At 42.0% G+C, this 22,796-nt stretch overlaps 1 protein-coding gene across 3 annotated transcripts in view; it reads left to right on the top strand.

Moving 5' to 3' along the window:
* ARHGEF7 (Rho guanine nucleotide exchange factor 7) overlaps positions 1 to 22,796 on the top strand; it is a 129,066-nt gene that overhangs the window by 17,077 nt on the left and 89,193 nt on the right. The gene's annotated exons all lie outside the window — the stretch shown is intronic.

Genomic DNA, 22,796 nt, shown 5'->3' with positions numbered 1-22,796 from the left:
AGAATATCATTAAAAAGACCCTGATTGCTTTCCTGAGGCCTCTAAACAGTGAAGTATCATTAGTGAAATTAATGATACTTATGGGACTTGCATTTAATCTTAGGTTCCATCATGGGGAAAGATGGAAATTAAGACAGCTTTTAGCACTGTTCCTTGTGAAATAAGACATTATGTTCTTACCTGCCTTTCTCCTCCCCCTCCCCCCAATAAATAGAGAATCTTCTAGGGAGACAAAACCAAATTAAGTTCTAAAATACTCTGCAATGAGATTCTGGGGTGAACTTTGCACTATCTCAAGCATTCTGTTTTGCCTTAAAGCAGCTGGTTCTCCATTTATCTTTTCTAGGGCCGCATTAAGATTTCATGTTTTGAACATTCGTGTGTGAGAGCTGATCTAAAATTCAAGTAGTAGACATGCATGGGCTAGAGAGAATTGGGGAGGGAGGTACTTCAAATCTCAATTCAGAAATAAATTGAGTATTGCAAATGTTAAAGCAAAAGAGGGGAAAAAATACCATTAATACCCACCCCCACCCCCCCCCCCCCCCCATTTTACTCATCTCCTACATCGGGTCTTTCACTAAGCTTGAAGTTTTTGCAATTGTGACAGGCTGGGAATAGTCACAGAATTGCAGTTTGGTCTCTCTTTTGTAGTTTTAGAAAGCCTTTGTCAGCTCTTTTCCTTGGAGTGACAAGAAGGTGGAGAAAAATGATTAAAAGAAGAGATAATTTTGGTTTTACTCTCAGAGGCTGAGTATTTTTGGGCATAGTCAAATTGTTAACCTGGCCTTAGGGGCTTCTCAGCAAGATTGCCGGAAACTCCTTTCTTATGTGGAGGTAACTGGCTGCAGTAGCTTCCAGCTCAGCGTGTTGGAACAGGAATTACTCCCAAGCTACCAGAAGAGTTGAGAGGCTGGCAGGAAGGGGCATAAATGCTTGGGCTTATAGAACTTCTTGTGTGTGTATTTATGGCTTGTACGTTGGCCGTTCCCTGTTGTTTTCTCATTAATTTTTCCAAGCCCCTAGCTGCGGCCAAAGATGAGAGGAATGGCAACCCGGATTCAACCAGTGAGTAGCTGGCAGGAGCCTCTTGGCCATCCGCTAATCCTGGGCTCTTTGTCCTGTCTCCTTTAACAAGGTGTGAGTCAGCCCTCGTGGATCTCTGCCTTCCTCGCTGTGGGAACTGGGGAGATGCCATAGCTCCTCTGTGCAGCGTCTATGTAATGCTTCCTTAGTTGCGATCAGGTTTAGAGATTGCATTGAGCGAAGAGTGTGAAGAGCGTCTCTGGAAGCAGTGAAGGGGATATTTTCAGAGTGGGCAGATTAGCTAATAAAGAGTTAATGGTGAGTATAAATATTTGACAAAGTGGTGGATGTGTATGTGATACCTTAAATAGTAAAACATTTCATAATACAGGTATCAGAGGAAGCTCTAGAGTGGTGTGGGGAGATGTGACCTTGTTCTGTGCACTAATGTGGTGCTTTTCCTAACAAGTATTCCGCAATGTGGAGTCTGCATGGCTCTACAAGGGGTGCACTTGAGCCTGACATTGAATCCCAGTTATGTGTAGTTGGATCAGGTGATTTCTCTGTATGTAATTTTGTGAGTGTGGTAAAAACACGGTACTAGTTTGGTTAGCCTAGGTTCAGCATTGCACAAGCACTTTTTGCTCCCAGATCTGAACTCATCTTGGAAGTAGTAGAATTATATTTTTATGAAACTGTGTCAGAGCTCCTTGCTGTGCTGGAGCTCTGTATGGTTCCAACTTTGGAGACTTAGTTATGGCATGTTTGAGAACTTCGATAAGCTGCTGTGGTTAATGGAAAGTTGCATGGCAGTAGGTGGCTTCTTTGAGATGCTTTCCTCTGTGGTGTCCTTTTATTAGAGGACATGATGACTGGTGTCTTCCTACCTCTAAAAATAAGGGGCGGAGGTGAGAAACTTTGTTGGTTTGGAAATGTTCTGGTATCTGAAAGTTATTGTTCTTCCTCTTACTTCCCAGTAAGTTTGGGCTGTTAGAAAGATAATAGGATATTCAGAAAGGATATTTCAGATTCTAATGAGAAGGATTGCTGTTCCTCAAAGGAAACCAGTGGCTCCCTTCCCACAGTCCCCGGTATTTTTTTGATGTTTAAGTGTTCCAGACCAAAAAGAGTACTTAATCTGGAGCTTGCAGCAATCCTTTGTAAGATGAAATCTGGGTTGGTAAAGTAGAGCAAGTTTGAAGAAATAACCAGAAGAATGTTCTGCAAGTGTTGTTTTTTAAATTATTTTTTTAATACAGGTTTTTCGTATACGAAGAGCTGAGACCTGTTAATGAAAAAATGTTCCTAAGACCTCAACCAGGGACTGAATTTGCAACTCCATATTGTTTTTCCCTTCTGGAAACCGTTAGTGTTTGCTTAGAATAATTGTAGTGTTGAGTAGTTTATTCTACTTTAAAGCTTCACTGCCTATGATGAATGTCTATGTAGATAGAGGGGACTGTAGAATAGCTGCCTACATTGTCAGTTCACAACTTGCTGTGCGCTTTTTCCTTAGGCAGAGGATATTTGCTATATACTGCTTTTGCCATTTTTGCTTTAAAGGCTGTTTTCCCCCCTAGTTTTATCTGTGGGTGGGAAGACATTTAGCTGTAATCCCCTCTGAGAAGAATGACCTACTTTTCAAAACACGGTCCTAGGCAGTTGTTGTACATGATGGACTCTGTTCTAGAAGAATATGGGTGGATATGTGTAGTTGATACGGAACTCATTGCAGGTATACGGTATCTTCCACAGAAGTGTGGCAAAAGAGGCAAAAATGAAAAGGTGATGGTCACAGAGCATCTGTTCCTATCTGAGCCCTAATAAGTTTTGCCATAATGATTATCTTGTACCCGTGTCGTGTTACTCTAGTTTTGTTCTCTTTCAAAGGAGTTTCAGCTTCCTGAATATAACGCAGTCTTTCCTCATTCTTTGACCAGAGCTGCTTGACAGCTTGCAGGGCCAAAAAGAGGCCCTAGAGAAATCACTGTATAGTTCAACAGCAGAGAAGTTTGTTTGGGGAGCAGTTAAATGTAGAATAATAAGCAAAAATAGGTTAACAGAAAACTGTGTTAGTGTCTGTTGTTTAAAGGGCAGAACACTTGATATATCCTGTGAACAATACCAAGCTCTACGTGATCAAATTCCACGAGTAGTGTCTTGCAGCACTTTTCTGCTGGCTTTCATCAAATAAAAGATTAATGCCTGCTTGTCTGCAAGTATCTAATGTTAACAGGTTTCTTGAGCTCAAAAATGTTTTGTATTTCTGACTTTTATACTGATGGGAAAGATGGCAACTGGCTAATGGAAAAAGATAGACAAGCCATGGATCTGAGAACCTTTTCCGTACCTGCCAAGAGACCTGCTTGCCTCTGGGATTCAGGATGGTCATTTTATTACAGAGGCAGCAATGCCAAAACCAGGATTTTATTTCTACAGTAAACTAACCAAAGAAGAAATAAAGCAAACCTGGCAGTCTCATGCAGTCTAAGAAGATCCTGTTGTTTGTATAAGAAGGATTTGCCCTTAAGGTTCAGAACACTGCATGCAAATTTGGGATATTAAATCTTGAGAGCCCTGAACTATATCAAGATATACAAATGTCTATAATTGTCTATAATACAGCGCTAGCCTTGGGGAAAAGTTTGTAAGGGGTGCCAGTGTCATTCTGTTAGACCAGCTAATCTTTTGGGAGCAAGCTTGCACGTCTGTCGTCTTCCCTCACACCCACCCCGACCATAGCAGTTCATCTATTAGGTGACGCTCCTTTTCTCTGAGCCTTGCGTACTTCTTTAGATCATTATGGCTACAGTCCTACTACTGTTGTGGCCTTGGAAAGGTATTCTGCAAGCTGGCTTTCAAAGACCTATTTGTATAAGGAAGGTGTTAGAGCTAAGCTGCGAGCATGGATGAACGTAGCTCACATTTGTTAGTGAATTAGGAATGACTAGGATTCTAGTAGTGAAGAGCTTTAGGCCAATCTTATGATGATGATATAGAAATTCAATCGCCCACCTACTCCTTTCAGCCCTTGTTCAGACGATTGTCTTTTTTGTCAAGAACAGTATTTTCTTTAGGTTTGATCTTGGTTTTATTCCGACAGAATGTCTTTCTAACCTAGAAGGTGTGCTGCCGAATGCCATGGCCGAACGCCTTCATGATTTTTTGTTATAAATGTTTTCCAGAGTTTTGAAGTTACCATTCTTTGCTTACAGACCACACATTGGAAAGTTTTATTTGGAGGCTGAGATCTTACTGGTAGACCTTTAAAAAGGGAAAAATTGTACAAAGAAGTTACATCTTTAATAAAAGATATATCTACTGTGTTCCTCCCCCCCAATTTCTAATTGTTTGCAAATTTACTCTGAACACATCTATACTAGATAATATTTACAGCAAAGCACAGTGTGTCACTGCAACTCGCCTTGTACATACTGACCTCCCAAGACATGACTGCTGCCCCCCTGCCCCCTCGATTTCTGTCCTTTTTCTCATGTGTTAATATGCCAATTCTGAAAATCAGTGTTTCATGTGGTTCGTCCTCAGGTCTTTTCTTTTTGGTCTGTTTTGCCTATCACATGTAATAGAAAGGTACAGCCTGACTTGCATGATTAGAAGGCCATGTTAGCACATCTTGGAACCTTTCTAAGACAGGAAGATGCTGTTACTTGACTATTTGCATTACTTTTTATAGAATGGCTTCATTTTATGATGTGAAGGATTCTTACGATGCACAAAGAAGTAGTCTAGGACTGTGACCATGTTTCATGTGTTTACAAATTCTTTGTATTCCCATTGAGGAGAAGGCTTTGAATACTACTTTAAGGGTGTCTTACAAATAGAATGGTGGAAAAATAGTCTTCCCGCACCACCTCCCCCTACCCCCCCCGTAAGGTCAAACCAGTTCGTCATCTCGTATACCATTCATGCGTGGTGTCATGGTAGCTGAGGAGGTGACACAGAGAGGCAGGAACATATGGTGTTGGACAGGGAGGAATGGTGGTATCAGAAGCTGTTACAGTTTTATCCAGTAAGACACAGTCTAAAACATGAATATGCATGGTAGTGTTTCAGATCCTCACACTGTTCCCTGCTCACTTAAACCTTCTTTCTTTTCCCATGAGAATTTATTTCTTGTGGTTCTGCCAAGCTTGTTGCATCACCAGTAGTGTGGTGGTGTGCTATCACTTCTTGACTAAAGTGATTCCAGTGGCTTTCATTAAATAGGAAGAATGCTGCTTCTTATTGGGGTACGTGTTCAAAAGCACCTGATACTGAAAAATTTTAAGACAACTTTGGGGGGAAAAAAAAAAAGCTAGTGAATAACAAAAGTAGATTAAAAGTGTGTGCCTTTGTAAGGAGTGCTGTAACAAACATGGTTGGGGAATGTGTTAGTATTTTTTTTTTTGGCTACTTACAGGCTATATTCAATATTTTCCAAGTAAAAAATAATTCAGAAATTTTGAATTGGACCATAAATATTTTCATTCCTGCCAATTCTTTTGTATTGCATGCTGGTGTGATACTTTGAACACAAAAATGTAAGTGACTGTGCATGTACAGAGTCCGTCTGACACGGTGAATCTGCCACAGGTGCAGATCCGTTTGTCTTCGCTGTGTGGACCATATGTGAGGGTGAGTCTGGCATGTCAAAATCTATCCAAAATGTTTCAGTCATGTCATGGAGGTCAATATGTACAAGATGAGTTGCAGTGATACACTGCACTTTGCTGTAAATGTTATCTAGTATAGATCTGTTCAGAGTAGTTTTGCGAATGAGTTGCTGTGTGGCTTGGGAGAGGCCCCTGTGTAACTGCTTCATTTGTGGCGTTCATTTGGATCGTAAGAATAAAATGAACCTTCATCTAGCAATTAAAATGTATTGCACTATTAATCTAGAATGCACAGAAGATTTCAGCATTGTAATCTTATGCTCAAATATAGCAAATTGTTTTCACAAAAGGGTTTCAGTGCTTCTTTGATAGAAGAGGAGTTAATCATGTGAGGGCAAGTGTGGAAACTAGGAAAATTGGGAGAAAAGGGTGGGTAGAGAGGACTGGAGGCGAGGAGGGTTTTGGGCAGAGCTTCAGAGCCCCTGAAGGAAAAAAAGGGAGAGAATGCAGAGGCTGCTTGCTGATTTACACTGTTCTTCTGACTTGTCAGAGGAGTTCTTGCTCTCTAATTTCTTTAGCCCTCTTACGCCTTCCAGCGCTTTGGTGTGAAGCACAGTGAGGAAGGGCTCATCTGCTGGCTTTCTGAAGGGTGAGAGCTGTGAGAGGAGGGACTTTCGATTAGGCCTGAGCAAGGAGCAAGCTGTGCAGGGGTGGTTGGGATGCCAGCTGTGAAGACAGCTCTTGGGAGGAGAGCGGATGAGCTGCTCCATCCTTCCTTGCAAGAGAGTGGCAGCAGGCGCGGTAGGTTGGGTGGTGAGAGGGTGGAATAGAGATGGCATCAGGGTGGTGTTGCACCTGCTGTGAGGTGAGTTCTGAGCAGTGAAGTGTGTTTTAGAAGGCAGGTCTAGTGTACATGTCGGGGCCGGCCTGCCTGCCTTTTTCTTTCACAGAGGATGGCTGTGGTCTTGTTAATTGCTGTTGTGGTTTTTACAAATGACTTCTGAAGTTGGACTTCAGAAGTCTTGGACGCTCTCCTCACACACACACTTCTCTTGAGTATTTTTGAAGACTTGTAAGAAATTTTCACTGGCAAATGTACTGAAAATAGAAATGCAGATAAAGCTTGCACTCTACAACTACACTTGTGTATACTGAACACAGTTACCTTTTTATTAGGTGTCAGCTGAATTTCCCAAGCCTGTGTGTGACAGAGGGTGAACAAAAGATCTACTTCTATACAGAATGTGTTATAGGTGCTGATATTCTGTACGAAGAAAACTTGAGTACCTGCAGATCTAATGATGTAGCATTGTATGTTTTTAACGTATGCTTTTGAACTAATAAGGTCGTCGTAGCTGAAGTGCATCCTGCAGTATAGGAGATGGCAGTGCTCGGTCTCTGCAGGAACTTGGAAAATTTTCTCCTCTTGTGACAACTGACTATCTTGCATCTCTTCGGCAAGGGAGGAATTCTAGCAGAACGGTTGTTTTGAAGATTACCTGAGATGAGGACTATGCAGAAGAGTGTCCAGCTCTGCAAAACAGGCTGCTGCTTTTGTTTACTGTGGTATTGGGAGAATCTTCTTTCGATTTTACTTGGGACTTAAGAGTCAACATAAATCACTTCAGTTATGTGAAGGTGATGCAGTATCAAATCTAGATCTTCTATGAATTGCTCTGATTTCTTAAATGCTTCCAGCTTTGCAACTGTTCCTGACTTCTGCTTGCATGTAAATGTCTTGGCACGTGTGGGAAAGGTGATAGCACTCTGCTGTGGAGAGGAGGTTTCACAGGCTTGATTTTGCAAGACTGTTGATGAGAGGAGAAAAGTGCATCCCTCACTTCCTCTAATTGAAAGGAAAAGGCATATTAGAATGTGGTGATTTTTCCTTTTCCTTAAGGGGAGTTAATCTTACCTTACTGTGTTCAGCTGAACATCCAGATAGCTCTAGGTCTTGCACGTTTCAGCTTGAACCCTCTAATTCGCTGTAGTTGACTGTGTTTAGATGTTTCACCAGATGCTGGGCTGGTCCTGTCAGTATTACTGAGAGCTGGAGTCTGCCTATGTGGGAAGCATCGAGGTTTTTTGACACTGCTAGCTTTTTCCATGTCTTTACCTCTTTCAGGAAATATTGGAAAATTCTAGGTAACAGAGAAAATTGTAGCGCTGAAAACCTTGCACTCTTGTTACCGAAAATAAGCTGTATTGAGTCCTGTTGCCTCAGTCCATTGCCTACTTGTCTGATGAAGCGAGCAGGATCTAGCTGACTGGGTAACTTGAGGGCAGGTGAGGAGGGCAACTCGGCTAAGTGGGAAGATGATGTGATATTTCAGTAGGTGGCAGTCCTTCTCTGAATCGTTCCAGAGCCAGTGGTGAGCCTGGTGTCAGAGGGAGGACGGGAGAGAGGAAAAAAGAGGGAGCAAAGTCTTTCTGTCAGTGCCATCTTGTGGGCCAAGCGCAAATACACGAGCCTGAGCACTGGTGGCTTGGAAAGAAGAGGGGTATCCTTTCTGGTGCGGGGCGGTCTGCCTGTGTGGTGTCCTGAGGTGGTTCTGCCCCGCTGGCAGCCTTTGCTGGGGGGAGTGGGGAGAGCCTGTCTGGGCAGCCCAGCAGCCACCCTCTTCACTTGCCTGGATGGGTTAGTGTAGAGAGCTGCAGTGTCTCTGGGAGAAGTAGGCAGGCTGGCATTGCCCTGTTCTCTGGGGCCAGCGGGGAAGGGGTGAGGTGTTCTTGGTGTACCCTGTGCTTCCTGAAGGGCTGGGGCTAGAGGCTCATATTTAGCAGATTAAATTCTGATTAATCCTTCTTCCCCCTAAACTTCAGCTGAAGTCAAAAAACTTCTTCCAATTTTTTGACTGTTGTGTATTTTGTGCAGTGTAGAGTGTTGCTCTATTTCATCATCCAGTTGGCTGCACTTCTTTGAATGGAGTATTTAGAAACTATTAAGTAGCAATTGCTTTTGAGTCCGATTTAGAAACAAAACATTAAAAACTGAGCCAAGCCCCTGTTCCAATACGAATCCTCAATGCTACTTGCTTCATCAGCCCTATGGAAGGTAGAGTGTAGTAGTGTGACTGTGTTAGGTGGTGAAATAGTAAAGGAAAAAATAGAGGGGGGGGGAAACTCAACAACAAATATGTGCCATTACTAGCTGGTGTACTTCCTGTTGGTGAAGCACACCTTCACAGATCCTCTCCTGGTAATGCTGAGTGATTTTTTTTTTTAACTTTCTCTTTTTATTTTTTAAATTTTTATTCCCCTGCCCCCCACTGTCTTATTTTCTACCCTCTACCCCTGACTTGTTTTCCTTAAGGAGGAGGGCATTAGAGTGGTTGTCAGAGAGGACTAGTGGTGGTTAAATATCTTGTGAAATTCCTGCCTGCTCAAGTCTTCTCCCGTGATGCCCACTCTTGCTTCACAAGAACCCCTAGGCTGTTTTGCATGATGATTTTAGGGGATTATTAGCTGGAAGTGCCAGCAAAAGCAGTAGCTCTTGTCCTCTTAGGCTGGTACTGTTGAAAAACAAACCATTGCCCTAGCTTTAATTAAATTATCCCTCCTTTTTTTCCCCTCTTCTCTGGTCTTTCCAAAAAGGGGCCTTAACTGGTTTGATTCCTTCATGCGGATCACTCAGCAGATGAATGGAAGGGGGGTGTGTGAGGGGTATTTTTCTTTTAATGGCATTTGCAGTATTGGAACAAATTAAATAGTCCTCAGTTCTTAGGGTGATTTAAGTGTGCTGAGATTTGTCTAAATAGGACTCTGGTCTCTGTGCTGAAAACACTAACACTCCTTTTTCTTTCGTTTGGTGTTGTTTTTTTTTTTTTTTGCATGGAGCTCCCCTCTGAAAAATTTTAAGAATGGAGACTCTGGGTGTTCCAGGGCAGGGTTTGAGCACTGATTAAAATCCTTTCCCCTCGCCCGCCCGCCTGGCAGTGACTGAGCATGGCAGAGCACAGCTTCGAGGGGTGTTGAGTGGCTTTGTGCATAGCTGTGCGCTAGACAGCTTCCTCTGAAGCCAGAAAATGAAGTTGAATTGAAAAAGCACAAAAATATTTGATGGTGGGATTATTGGTGGTTCGGTGTAACGTTAACCAGTGGTGAATTTATGTATAAGAAGGGGAGCCAATTTAACTGCTTGCTGCTGCCAAAAGGGGAGGTCTGCTCCCACCTTTGCTCTCCCCTGCCCTTCCTGCCATAGCCATTTCTAGCTGGCTGAGTAAATCCGCAAAAATTCAACCTCTTCCCTCCCTACCCTGTCAAAAAAAAAAAAAAAAAAAGAGAGAGAGAAGAAAAAACACTCCATCAACAACAGAAAATTGTGCTTCCCCCACGCCCACTGCTGGTGGTGAGCCAGGTTGCCTCAGTGCAGGGTCTGAGTGCCAGGGTTGGTGCAAGGGAGGAGTTAGGGACACCTGTTAGGAGCAGGACTGCATATTTCAGCAGCAGCAAATTCCATCCAGCTGGATGGAATTTGAAATACTCCTCCAATTTTCAAACAGAAGAAATTATTTTTGAGAATCCTGTTGATGGGCAATTGCTCAAGCATCTGTCTGTGTAAGGGGGGGTGTTGGTTTGGTTGGTCGGGGAGCGGGAGGGAGTGTTAGGCTGTGGCAGCATCCTGGTTTAGATTAGTGTGAGCTGCAGTGGAAACACCCCTAGCCAGGTGTCCACCAATTCAGTGTTGGACTTTCCTTACAACTCTGGCAGCAAGCATGTACTGCCCGAGTATTACTTTTACTTCATCTAGGTGAGTTTATGCTGTGTTGCATGTTTATTTCTAACAAAATATGAGCAGAAACACCCCTTGCTTTATTTTTAGATGAACTGCCAGACTCCCAGTTAACTGTTCATTGCTTCCCTGCCAGTCTCTGGTGGGTTAGATTTTTTTCTTCCAGTGTAACTGACCCCCTGAACTGGATCAGAGTGGATCAATTGAGTGACTGTGGCACAAAGGACACAGCGGAGAAGGGAGGGGACTGGGACCTCCTCTTTTGGCAGCAGCAACCCAACCTAGAATAAATAGACCTTTACTTACTTTTCAGCTGGATCAGTCTATTCTTCAAATGTTTTGAGTTCATTCATTCAGTACAAAGCAAAGAGACTGGGAGAGGGGGTGGAATTTATCACACCCCACACTTGTTCACTTAATTAATGAATAAAAATGAAGTTTAAGAAAAAGGCAGTTCCTAATTCTAAAATGTTAGCAGAAAGTGCCTAGAAGCAGTTTGTTTTAAATCAGCAGGCACAAATACTTCTTCCTTTTTGTTAAATTAACTGGTTTTCCATGCAAAACATGTTGAAACATTTCTTTTCTTGCATGTTCTGTATGTTTATTACTACATAGAGTGCCTTCAAAATGTACACTTCAACTGATTACCATGTTTTGTCATGATTTCTGCACTGAGGCTGCTTTTAGACATAGTTCATAATTTTCTGTTGCTTGATCAAATTCTTTGTTCTCACGTATGTTAAAGCATTTAAGTGTGTGGAGATAGGGTAATCTCCCACTTTTTCTTCCTAAAGATTGATACCAAATGTTTAGAAAAGTGCTTCAACTACAAATATGGAACAGGATGTTAATATATACTACTCTAATCATTATTCAAATAGGCCATTTAAATCCATCCACCCCGCAGGCTTATGAGCAGCGTAAAGTAAATTACAAGAAAATGCATTTTCACACCCTTTGCCTTAAGCTAGTTCTTCACCCTGGTGTCATGACATTTTGCAAAAGATAACTTTCATGTATAAATTCAGCTAAAGTATTTTCTGTACTTGGCAGTTAAACTGAAAGAGCAATTCTTCATTGTTAAGATACAAAGTTGTTGTAATTAGCTCACTTTGATATTGCAAACTGCTGATAGTTAAATTGACCGCATCTAGGTATTATTTATGGCCTAAGTTAATTAGTTGGCTTGGAGGGCCCTGCAGTTTCAAAGATGCCTGTCAGCTTGTTGATTTTTTTTCCTGCCTGTACTTGCTTATTAAGATGGCTTATCTCTTAATTTTTTGTTAATATTGCTTGCTAGAAGTATCTAATTTTCAAATGTCAGTATATCATTCAGAATTAAGTGAATGATTGTAATTTTATTTATAGCTGTTGTCAGCAAGTGCAGAAGAAAATGTAGATGTGCCTTTAGAGCAGTCCAAAAATCTCAGATCTCAGGGAAGTACTCTTTGAGATAGAAACGAGAGAATATTGTAACTTAAAATGCTGCAGTTTGTTTTTCCTAGTTGACACGCTCAAGAGCGTGTAATTTGGGCTTGTTTTGCACAGTTGTAAATAAATCAGTTTTTCTATTAGTTTAGCGGGTAAGTGGGGTACTTATCTTTGTCTACATTGTAGAAGCATTTCAGGACCAGAACAACCATAGGCTAACTTTTGCGCACCACGCTTTCCTCAAATCCATTTTTGTTGAGGATGCTACTAAGGCTTTGACCAAAGAAAAATTGTTATGCTGAAACAAAGCTTTATTGGGCCCCCTCTGTATGTGTATTGTGCTAATAAGTAATTGTTTGGTTTTCTGTAGGAACCTTGCCTGTTTTCAGCTGGAAGGCTGTTCAGCACTCTTCCTTTGTTCCTTGGATGGTCTCAGACTTTTCTTGGATATGATTTAAGTCTTAGTCTGGAGGCAGAATTAGTACCTTCTGCATGGACGTTCTGTGGCGCTTTCCACAATAGTGTCAGATATTTACAAACTTTTTTTGGTTTGGTTTTAAGACTTTATAAAGGAGTGGTATTATCCCTATTTCACAGTGCTTGAGCTGCAGGCAAAAGTGTCTGTAGTTTGACACAGCTCCCGTGGACTTCAGTTGCAGCTGTGAGTGCTAAAGATGCCGCAGAGCGGACTGAAGCCAGGCCGTGGTCCTAGGGTAGCTTAAACCTATTGCGGCAGTGCAGCAGCAGCGACTCATGCTATTGCTTGCATATTCCTTGCCCTTCCCTCTTCTAGCACAGGTGCTTGGCAGACTCTGAGGTGAGGTGGTACAGGGAGATGGGCTGGTAGAAGTAACCCTATTAACCTGCTCTCTTTCCCACTGAATTGGCTCACTGGGGGGGTCAGGAGGGAGCTGGGGCTGGCGCAAAGTCACAGTGTTGCCTCAAATTCATTTAAACTTGTTTAACCAAAAGCCTTGGTTTCTGAGCAGCTGAGGAGACAAGCAATAGATCGACTCAAATGATATGAGATGACTTTTTTAATAGTGATGTAGCAATATTGTGGTAGATAGAGGAATTAATTTCTCTGCTGTAACTGTCAGCTGGTTTCACTGTGAGGCACGCAGTTTGCTGGCTTCTTACCATGCCTTCTGATTTCTGCAGTAAATGACATGGGCATCTAAAGGAGTAGGTTTTGTGAGCTTCTGGCTGAGTGGCAGTACTAGTTTAGCACTGCCCACCGCTGCACCAGCCTCTTTGTTTTGCAAACTCAATTCATTTTGGAGCTAAATTGCAAACTGGGACCCATTTTCTGAAGTTGCTTTTAATCCAGGTAAGTGAAATGATTTGCCTGACTAATGTATAGAATGTGGTGGGTAGGAGGACATCCTGTATGGGAGAGATTTGGGGCTTGGGAAAATGCCCTTATGGGCAAATCCTTTTTTAAGGCTTCCTGATTGATCCTTTCACCAGCCTTGCCCTACGTACTGAATGGGGACAGATCTTGAGGGAAATGGTAATAATTGATTATTGTACAGTGAATATGCAGATCATCTTTAAGTGATTCTAGATTTAAAAAAAGGAGCGGGGGGTGGTGGTGGGAAGCTCCTTGTGGCAGCATGCTGACATGTGGGAGCGGAACTGCTGTCTCTCCTGCTCAGCCTCTGCACCTGAACTGTCAGTGTATCTGCTAGTGGTGGTAAGCTCATATTTCTTCTTTGTGCCAAGCTGGGAAGAGATGTGCACGTTTTCAACTGCTGCATTTTCTAAGTATTTGTTGATAGCAGAGGGATGACATGACTTGGCTTCTACACCAAGCTCTTGACAACTGTTCCTGTTTGTTTTCTCTCATTCTCCCTTTCTTGTTGGCTTTGTTTTCCCACTTGGGTTTTGAGTCCTGATCTGCCTTTCTGCACGTTCTCACAAGTGATTTGCCTCTCTGTTTCTTCTCTCCTGTCATTCCTAGCCTAGCATCAGCTGTCTAGCCCTGATTTCTGAGGTCTCTGAGACAAGTAAGTCAGTGCCACCTCTGCTCAAAGAGAAAGCTGTTTTTCTGTCTGTTCCTGCTACTTACTGTAGACCAGCTCTGGTGCTGGTCAGGCCTCTGAAGCAGCAGAGAACTACCCCAGCAAAAACATGGATTGCCTTAGTCTTTGGCCTTTAGCCAATTCAATTTGTTACAGTGGAGGGGGTGGTGAGCTCAAAAACTGGTGGGAAAGGGAGGGTGCAACTTTGTAGCTGAGAGCATGGTTAAGGAGGTGAGGGATTTCCAAAGGCTGCAGTTCTCTGAAACACTATCCTTCCCTTCCCTTCAGCTGTCTCCTGGACTGCAGCTAAAGTTAGTTATGGAGGCTTCCTTTTATAGTCAACAACAGAAGCCTCTCCAGAGGATGACCTATGGGATGCATGTCCCTCTGGGGATACAAAAGGAGACAGCATGGACCCAGACATGAAAAACAGTTTCCTAAAATTAGGTGAAACTTAGCCTTGCGATGTCATTCTTCCACCCCCAGCTCCACAGTTCTGGATCTAGCTTTTGTTTCATGGCATTTGAATTGGGCAGTTGCTTTCTCTTGGAGGCTCCCTCTTTTGGCATTAGCGTCCTAACTGTGGTGAGACCTCCAGGAAGTGTTCTGCTCCATGCTTTGCAAGTGGACTCCTTTGTGAATCTGTGACATGCGCTGTCTGTCCTGAGCATGTGTATAGACTAGTTTAAAGAAGAAATGAACAAAACAAAGCCAAAGGGTCTCAAGCTGGTCAAAATTGGGTGGATTTTTTTTTCTAAGGGACAATTTCTGGTACATTTTTGAAAGAAATTTTGATAGGGTAGAGAGCCTTTAGAAATTCTGCTCCAAAGCAAAGGGAGCTAATTGTTTGAAGGTTTGAATTTCCTAAAATTCAGTTCTTGCAAACATTGTTTTCTTGGTGTCATTTCTGGTAATGACAGGATAGGGAAGTTCAGTACAAAATACCGATAATGATAAAGTGAAGCGTGAGGCACATGCACTACATGAAAAATACTAGTCCAAATGTTTGAAGTTTAGGAAAGCTTAAGAGAATATAAAAGATCTGATAATGGAAAGTGTTAGCGTTGACAGGGCTACCTGGTCCTGCAGACTGCTGATCTGCAGTAAAGCCTGTCAGACATCTACTAGTGTCTCTTGAAGAGACTTGAATTGGTGGGGTAATGTTGCACTGCAATGCTTGGCCCTTCAAATAGGGTCTTGGTGGTTTTGCTTCACAACTGAAATTCCTGAAGCTGGATCGAATTCCACCTAATTGCTGCCTGTAATTGCTCTGAAGTTTGAATCTGTTCTTGGTAGGAGTTAAGGCAGGTCTCATCAAGAAGTGTCCTCACTGCCTACTGAATACTAATAGTTTCACTAGATAAACTACCCAAGTGAAATAATTATATTTTCACAACAGTGTCTACCCTCAGGTAACTGTGGCGATGCTCGAAGTGAGGTACATTGAGGTTTGTTTGAAATAATCCTGATTTTAATAGTAAGACAGCTTTTTCATCTTTGTACGTTTCTTTTGTTTCTGTAGAATATGGTGGCTTTGTAGTCCTAAAGAGGAAGCCTCAGGTGTCCTTCCTGTGAGTTAATGAAGGACATGAAATTCCCCTCACAACATGAAACGCTCTCCTCCTTTTCTTTTCCTGCCTTTTTAAAACAGTCTCTCCAAGGGAATTTATGCAAGCAGACGCAGCCTGCCTTTTGAGGCGGTGAGCTGTGGCTTGTTTGACAGTCAGAGAACTTCTTGCTCGAGCAGCTTGCAGAGAGCACAGCTGCTCACCTTGGCTTGAAAGAGATTTGGAGAGAATACCTTTGGCCTATAGCTGGGGCGGCAGGCTGGCACTGGGAAGGAGACAATCTTGTGTTGGAAGCCACAACAGCTTTACATAGGACTGTGTAGGTTAAATTGTTCGGAAAGTACTAGAATCGTGGAGTTTAGGGTGGTGAGTTGCCATGAAGCAGAACTTGCATTGCTTTGGTACGATCCAGAGGTTACATCATGGCTTTATTTGAAGCATGTTGTAGTAACTCCATTTTAAAAGATGGTGTGAAGTTAGAGATTATGGCGTGAATGTCTTGTCTGGAAGGAACTGCTTTTATAGCTGGTAAAAGCTATTGTGGAAGCTACTGCTGCATGCTTTAAGAACAATCTTCATAACTGAATTTATTGTCTGGGTACCCTAAAACTAATTATGTTGCAGAACACTAAATATGAGGAGTATGTACTGTACATGTCTTGCTTTATCAGGTGTGTGGTATTGGGCAACATGCCAATGTTTGTACAAAATAAGGTGGGCTATTCTAGAAACCTTGCAAAGGCTTGTGTAAAACAAATCTGGCTTGCCAGACTGATTGTACAAAATAAGTGTTTTCAGTCTGTTCTTAAATGAGAAGTGCTTTTTAGTAGTTGTTTTATGGGTCAGATTTGTCTAAAAACTGTATGTTTGCTTTCAGAGCTACTGCTGTTACTTCTCAGTGGTTAAAAAGTGTATTCACTTGGAATTGTTTGCTAGGAGCTGTGATCTGTTGGAAAACTCCAATATTGTCCTAACTTGCTGTTTGTTAGCTTTACATTATGTTTCTTACAATGTATCTGAAAGGGTTTCTCACCTATAGAACTTGATTTTTTTTTTTTTTGAATACAAGTCGCCTTCTTGATGTTGTTTTCCATAAAGATAACATGCTTGCAGCACCAGCTTTTTGAGAGGACGTTGCTGGAGAATTTTAACCATCTGCTTTGTTGGAACCACATCTTTGTTTCCTAAATGCTTCTGGAGCATCCTATTGGAAAGATTTGCTTAACTTTTCAACCTGCTTCTAGAACGACACATTTTACTCCATTATATTTTCTTTAATTTAATTTTATTTCTTCCTGCTTGCAGCATCTGGTATCACTTGTTTTTCATATGAGAGGAAACAGCAGGACTCTGGAAAGCAGTCAGAGTTTGCAAACATTTGTTGATTGGGAAAGAGGAGGATAGACCTTCCAGGAGAGATTTGAATTAGCCAGAGATGCAAAAGATGCAGTACAGAAAATGAGTGTTACCATCACTGTTCCAGATACAGGGAACAAACCCGGTGTTGCACATGGAAGCTCTTGTGCTTCTTAACAGGTATTGATAGCTTTTGAGCTACTGCACTTGCTAAGAACAAAGTCTTGCTGTAATTGCTTTCTGTGTCACGTTGCTCTGCATTGTTGCAGTCCTAGTCTAGGTTAAAAACTGAGGCAGTTGACCCCTGCTCCAAGAGCAACCCCACAGTGCACAAACAGCTCTCAGTGACAGCTTGGTGGCTTCAGAGCACTTTCACTGTTTCCCATTCTCAGGCAAGGGAGAAGCCTTTGCTTTTATTTGATCAGTTTAAACCTATCTGCACTAGGTTTTTAAATGCATGATAGAGCGCAGTACCTGCTAACCTCTTATCTTTATGTCATAGGCTGTATTTTTGGGTGTGGTTAGACACACTTTTGCCTCTTTTGCAGCTATGTTAAGGTATAAGTAGCCATTGTGTGCCTTTGCTTTAAGAAGCAAGCGAAATGTGAGGGCATCACCTCGGGCATTGCTTGATGTGATGCCTGCTTTTGCCATGTGCAGAGCACCTTAGTGTTTTTTGTGTGTATTGAACTCCTCTGAGGCTGGATCTTTATGATCACTGCCCTAGTTACTGCTTTTAATGCACAACCTCTTATTTTTCTATTTCTTTTATTCAGTTGGGAACTTTACACTGCATTGGCATTTTCTATATTAATATAGCAGTTTATTTTGCAGACTTCATCTCTTGTAGAAGTTATGTTTCCAGTGCAGTATGACTCTGGTAATAACAGAATATCTACTCTGATCTCACAGCTAAAAGGTTGAGGTCTTAAGGCTGGTGTCAGTCACATCAGTGACCTCAGCAGGAGTTTCACATGGGTTTTTTGGAGGGTGTTGTAATGGAGATCACAATCTGAAAAGGGTTTATATGCGCTCTGACTTTGGCTTGTTCTGAGACATGCGCTAAATGCCAGAGTGTTATAGCCATTTATGCCTTTACAGTGATGTCTATGATGAATTGTGTTTCTGAGGATGCTGTAGCTCCATGTGATTCGGTTGCTATGCTTTCTTCTTAAAGTGTTATGTAAATGACAGTTTCAGTTTTAAGTGCTTCCCTGTGGGGGTTTCAGTTACACTTGAAGTCTCATCCTTAACTCAACATACTTAACTTTGTTGCACATCTGCTGCTGTAGCTGTGGGCTGCCCTTGTGAAGGGAAATCCCGATAGTCCACAGTCTTAGACACAGTCCAGCCACTTCCCCGGTGTCAGATCTGTGCGGTTGCAGAGTGAGTTGTGTCAGTGAGCTGGTCTTATGGAAAACTAAGGCTGAATAGCTTTCTGTAGCTGAACTGACTCACCCCCTTGATGACCCTGTGGCCAATCCCACACTGGGGAGGTGTGTGGGGTACATCTGTGGGAGGCACTGAGTCAGCATTGCTCCTTTGGGTAACAGGGTGCAGTTGCACTGACTGAGGTAAAATGTTTTCTCAAATTTCTGGCAGGTAAATTTCTGTCATGATAATATTTCTGCATCTTCCAATATGACTATTCAATTGCTTAACTGAGTTTTTAAGTCCTGTATTAGCTGTAAACCACAGTCTGACGCATGGTTTTGAGAATTTGGGGAATAAAGGCTAATTATTGTTGCTCAAGCAGTGTTTTACCGAGGGGTTTTCTGTAGTGACTAAGTTAGCATAACAAACTTTTTTTGCCTAACTTGGCTTTGGAGATTAAAAATGTAGAAATAGTTTTACTGTCTTTAATGACCTAAGGATGACTATGCAAGTTCAGATCAAAGGTCTGTTTACTTTGTTGTCCTGTGAGATAAGGGTCTGTAGTAGATGTCTGGGAGAAAAGGTGTAAAAACCAGTGAAAATACAGCGTGACACCTTCTGTTAAATCTTCCCAGCTTCTGAGAGTCCATAGCTGAGGACCTTCTTGAGGAGTCAGGGATGGTATCTGTATCACTGTGTATTTAACAGCTCAATGGACCTCCTTCTATGCCTTTTTTTTTTTAACATAGCTTTCCAAAGCTGTTTTGAGCTTTTTTTACCTTCACAGCATCCTATGGCAATAAGTTCCAGGCTTAAATTATGCATTTTATAAAAACTTCCTTTTGTTTGTTCAGCTGCTGCAGCTGGTGGCAGTGGGTGACTTTGTTCTTATGTTATGGATCTTCTCCATGGTATACGTGACTTCATACGGCACTAGTATACTTTGCTACATCCCATATTCTCTTTCCAAGATGAACACTTAGTTTATTTACTCTTTCCTTGTATGCAAACTGTTGCATTAATTTAGTTGGTTTAAACAGCATACATCTCTGTACCCTTTCTTGTTTTATAGTATTGTGGTGGACCAGAGCTGTGTTTAAGTTACAGAGATACTATGGAAAAAATAAAAGCCATCTGTTTGTTGCCGCTGCCTTTTCTAATTTTCGAATATTGTTTTTCTTGGACTTCATGACTTGGCTGATCCTTAATCTGAAGTTGTTAGCTGACTGTCGTCTTTCACTTGTCAGTGGGAATAGCTAATTTAGAAGTCATTTTTATGCAAGTATAATGACAAGGCTTGGGGTTTTTATTATTTTGACTGAGGGTAGTTTTTGCATTTGTTAGCACTGGATTTCACCTGCTGCTTTAACATTTGGTCATCCACAAGATCATATGGTAGCTGTTTGCTATGAGTTCAAGTTTTGACTACCTTGAATAATTTTGTATCGTCAACAAACAAAGTTCACTCTTCATGCCTTTTGTGAAATCGTGTGTACATTGTGTTGAGTAGTGTGGGTCCTAAGTCAGATCCCTGTGGGACACTTGTGATACTCCCTTCATAGTGAAAATCAATAGTTTGTGTACAGCTGTTTCTTGTTTCTTAATTCTTGAGCACTTCTGAATCTTCAAGAGGAGTCTCCTAGCTCATACTACCTTTGTTTAAAACAAAAACAACCCTTGATGAGGTGTCTTTACAAAGGATATTCAGATACGGTATGTTAACTGGATTACCCTATGTTTATGGCTAATTGCTTCAAGGAGCATAGATGCATTTTGGAAAGATTACTTCCTTCTACCAAAGCAATGTTAATTCTTTTCTATTTCCATATTTATGCAAACCCCATCAATTCTGTTCTTTATTATAGCTGTTATCAATTTACCAGACTTGGGCATTTGCTTTACTGGTCTGTAGTTCTCTGGATCTCTTCCCTTCTTTCCTTCCTTGATCTTTAAAGGCTTGATTTGTGTTTGCTGCCTTCCATTCCTCTGCTACTGAGGCTGTGCCAAGTACTATGTTGCATGCTATAGTTAAAATTTAAATTTAGTATCTGAGTTCTTTGAACTGACAGGTATCATGTAGTCCTGGCAAATCACAAAGATATTGTGCTTGGTCACTCTCTCTGACAATTCTGCAAGTTGTAGCATCGAGATGAATTATATTTATAGCAATGCCCAGGAGAAATGTTGTATTTAAAGGAAATGGAATAGTCTGCCACTTCAAGACTTAATAGAAGTTGTTACAAGAAAAGGAAGGAATGGAGTCCATGTGAGTTGCAGATAAATGTATTGACTCTTCTGTCGACAGAAGAGGTGAGTATCTGAGGTCGATAGGATCTCAATAACGAGCGGCATGGAAAAGGTGGGAAGGTTGTTTTCTGTTTCTCCTTGCACAGGAGCTAAGGGCTACTCAGAAAAAGCAAGCAATTGGCAAGGTCATAACAAATGAAAGTGATTTGTCACACTGTAACTGAGCTGTACAAATAATTTCTGTGGGTTTTTGTAGAAGTTGAGATTAGATGGATTACAAAAGTGACTAGAGAAGTCTAAAAAATCCATTTAAGGCTTTTAAATGCAAATAGTCCCTGAGACACAAACTGTTGGAAGAACGTCTTGGTTAAGTATTACTATGTAATATTTGCCTTTCTGTATTCTTCCTTATTGGTAACTCTTAGATACAGGTTTTGGGGCTGGATAGGCTGTCATCGATTTTTCTGTCATGGTTTAACCCCAGCTGGCAACTAAGCACCACACAGCTGTTCACTCACTCTCCCCCTACCCCCCTGCTGGGATGGGGAAGAGAATCAGAAAAGCAAAAGTAAGAAAACTCATGGGTTGAGGTAAGAACAGTTTAATACTTGAAATAAAATAATAATAACAATAATAAATTGTAATGGAAAGTAAAACAACAAGAGAGAGAGATGGTGAAAAACAAGTGATGCAGCCACTCACCACCCACTGACCTATGCCCAGCCAGTCCCCAAGCAGCGATTGCTGCCCCCCTGGCCAACTTTCCCCAGCTTATATACTGAGCGTGACGTCATATGGTATGGAATATCCCTTTGGCCAATTTGGATCAGCTGTCCTGGCTATACTCCCTCCCAGCTTCTTGTGTATCTCCTTGCTGGCAGAGTATGGGAAGCTGGAAAGTCCTTGACTTAGTGTAAGCACTACTTAGCAACAAATAAAACACCAGGGTGTTATCACATTATTCTCATGCTAAATCCAAAACATGGTACTATACCAGCTACTAGGAAGGAAATTAACTCTATCCCTGCCGAAACCAGGAAATTTTCTTAAGTGCTTGTGCTGATTCCACAGATGGCATCCCTAGATGCTGCTTGGAGTGTATGGCCCTCTGCTAGAAATTCTTGTCAAGAGGAGCAGCTTTAACTCCTGGGTTCTGCTGCATGAGCAGCAGTTACATTAGCAAAAGAGCTCACACTGAAACAATCTTTGCCAGTCACTGAACTGTTATAACTCATAAAAGCACGTGGTAGCGTACTTGAGTCTTCATCAGAAGGTCCCAAGCTCTGGTGCCTGTGGACAGACACATTCCTGACCTTACAGGGCATCACCTACCGCAGGTATGGACTCCTTGGCATTGGCTGGCTGCAGGGAGGAGATAGGAATAGGATAGCTCTGTATGGGTTCCATTGATCAGATGGTGGCCGAAGCTTGCTCTGTTCAGCGTCTGCTGTGGAAACCCAGGACCTGCCTTCTGGATCAGGACACCAGATCAGGGCCCAGGCAGTGTTGGTGAGGTAGTATGTGCTGCAAGTGAGAGGCTGGATTTAGGACTCTTGTTTTGTGAAGGCTGGAGCATGAGGGCATTGAAGTTAGGACATCTGCAGCGGGGAAGGTGATGGCATGAGGCTAGAAGAATCCTGGACTATGGAGATGAGAATATTTAGGAGAAAAGGAGGAATTGAGATAGACTGTTAGGCCTGGCTGCTTATAGTAACACCTCTAGCTGCCCTTGCCAGCTTGGCTACCCAAGGCCATTATGTAGCCTATCAGCTGATGGATCAGAACTATAAAATTCTTCAATAGCTAGTTTCTTGGAAAAGTTATCTTTATTTCTTTCAGATTGTGTCCCCAGGCATTACTATGAATAAGCAGAATTGGCGTGGATTTCATTTTTGTTGTTGCTTGTAACCTGCTGGAGGCCATCTTTTATTAATATTTGGAATGTGGAAATTTTTATAGATACTCCCATAAACCTTAAGTTTGAATTTCTTACAGAAACTTACTGCTGAACATCAGCGTGATGCTGGATGATTGGGGTGGGAGTGGACTGTAGCTAAGTTGTGTGGGGTGGTTTGTTTGTTTGTTTTTCTCCTGTTGGAAAATATCTGAACACCTGTGATGTTTCCCAGCACCTCAAGTGAATCTTTTTCCCTTGACAGGCAAGATGTTTCTCTCCCATGAGTTGGCGCAGGTGCTAATCTGGTCCGGTATTGAACTGGTTTGACTTGTGAAACTTGCAGCAAACTTCCTGCTGCTTGTTGGATTAATTTTCTGCCAGTTCAGCTGCCAGAACTGAATTTCTGTGGGCGTTTAATGACCCCCTGAGTGAAAGGCATGTGAGGTGGTGTGGGAGAAGGGAGTGTGGGAGACTTCCCTCCTGAAAGCTTGCTCTGATCTCTGGGTTTGCTAATCCCAAGTGGGAATG

Source organism: Aptenodytes patagonicus, chromosome 1 (assembly GCF_965638725.1).
Source record: "Aptenodytes patagonicus chromosome 1, bAptPat1.pri.cur, whole genome shotgun sequence".
Lineage (NCBI taxonomy): Eukaryota > Metazoa > Chordata > Aves > Sphenisciformes > Spheniscidae > Aptenodytes > Aptenodytes patagonicus.
The sequence above is the reverse complement of the archived record's forward strand: the minus strand, read 5'-3'. Positions and strand labels throughout refer to the sequence as shown.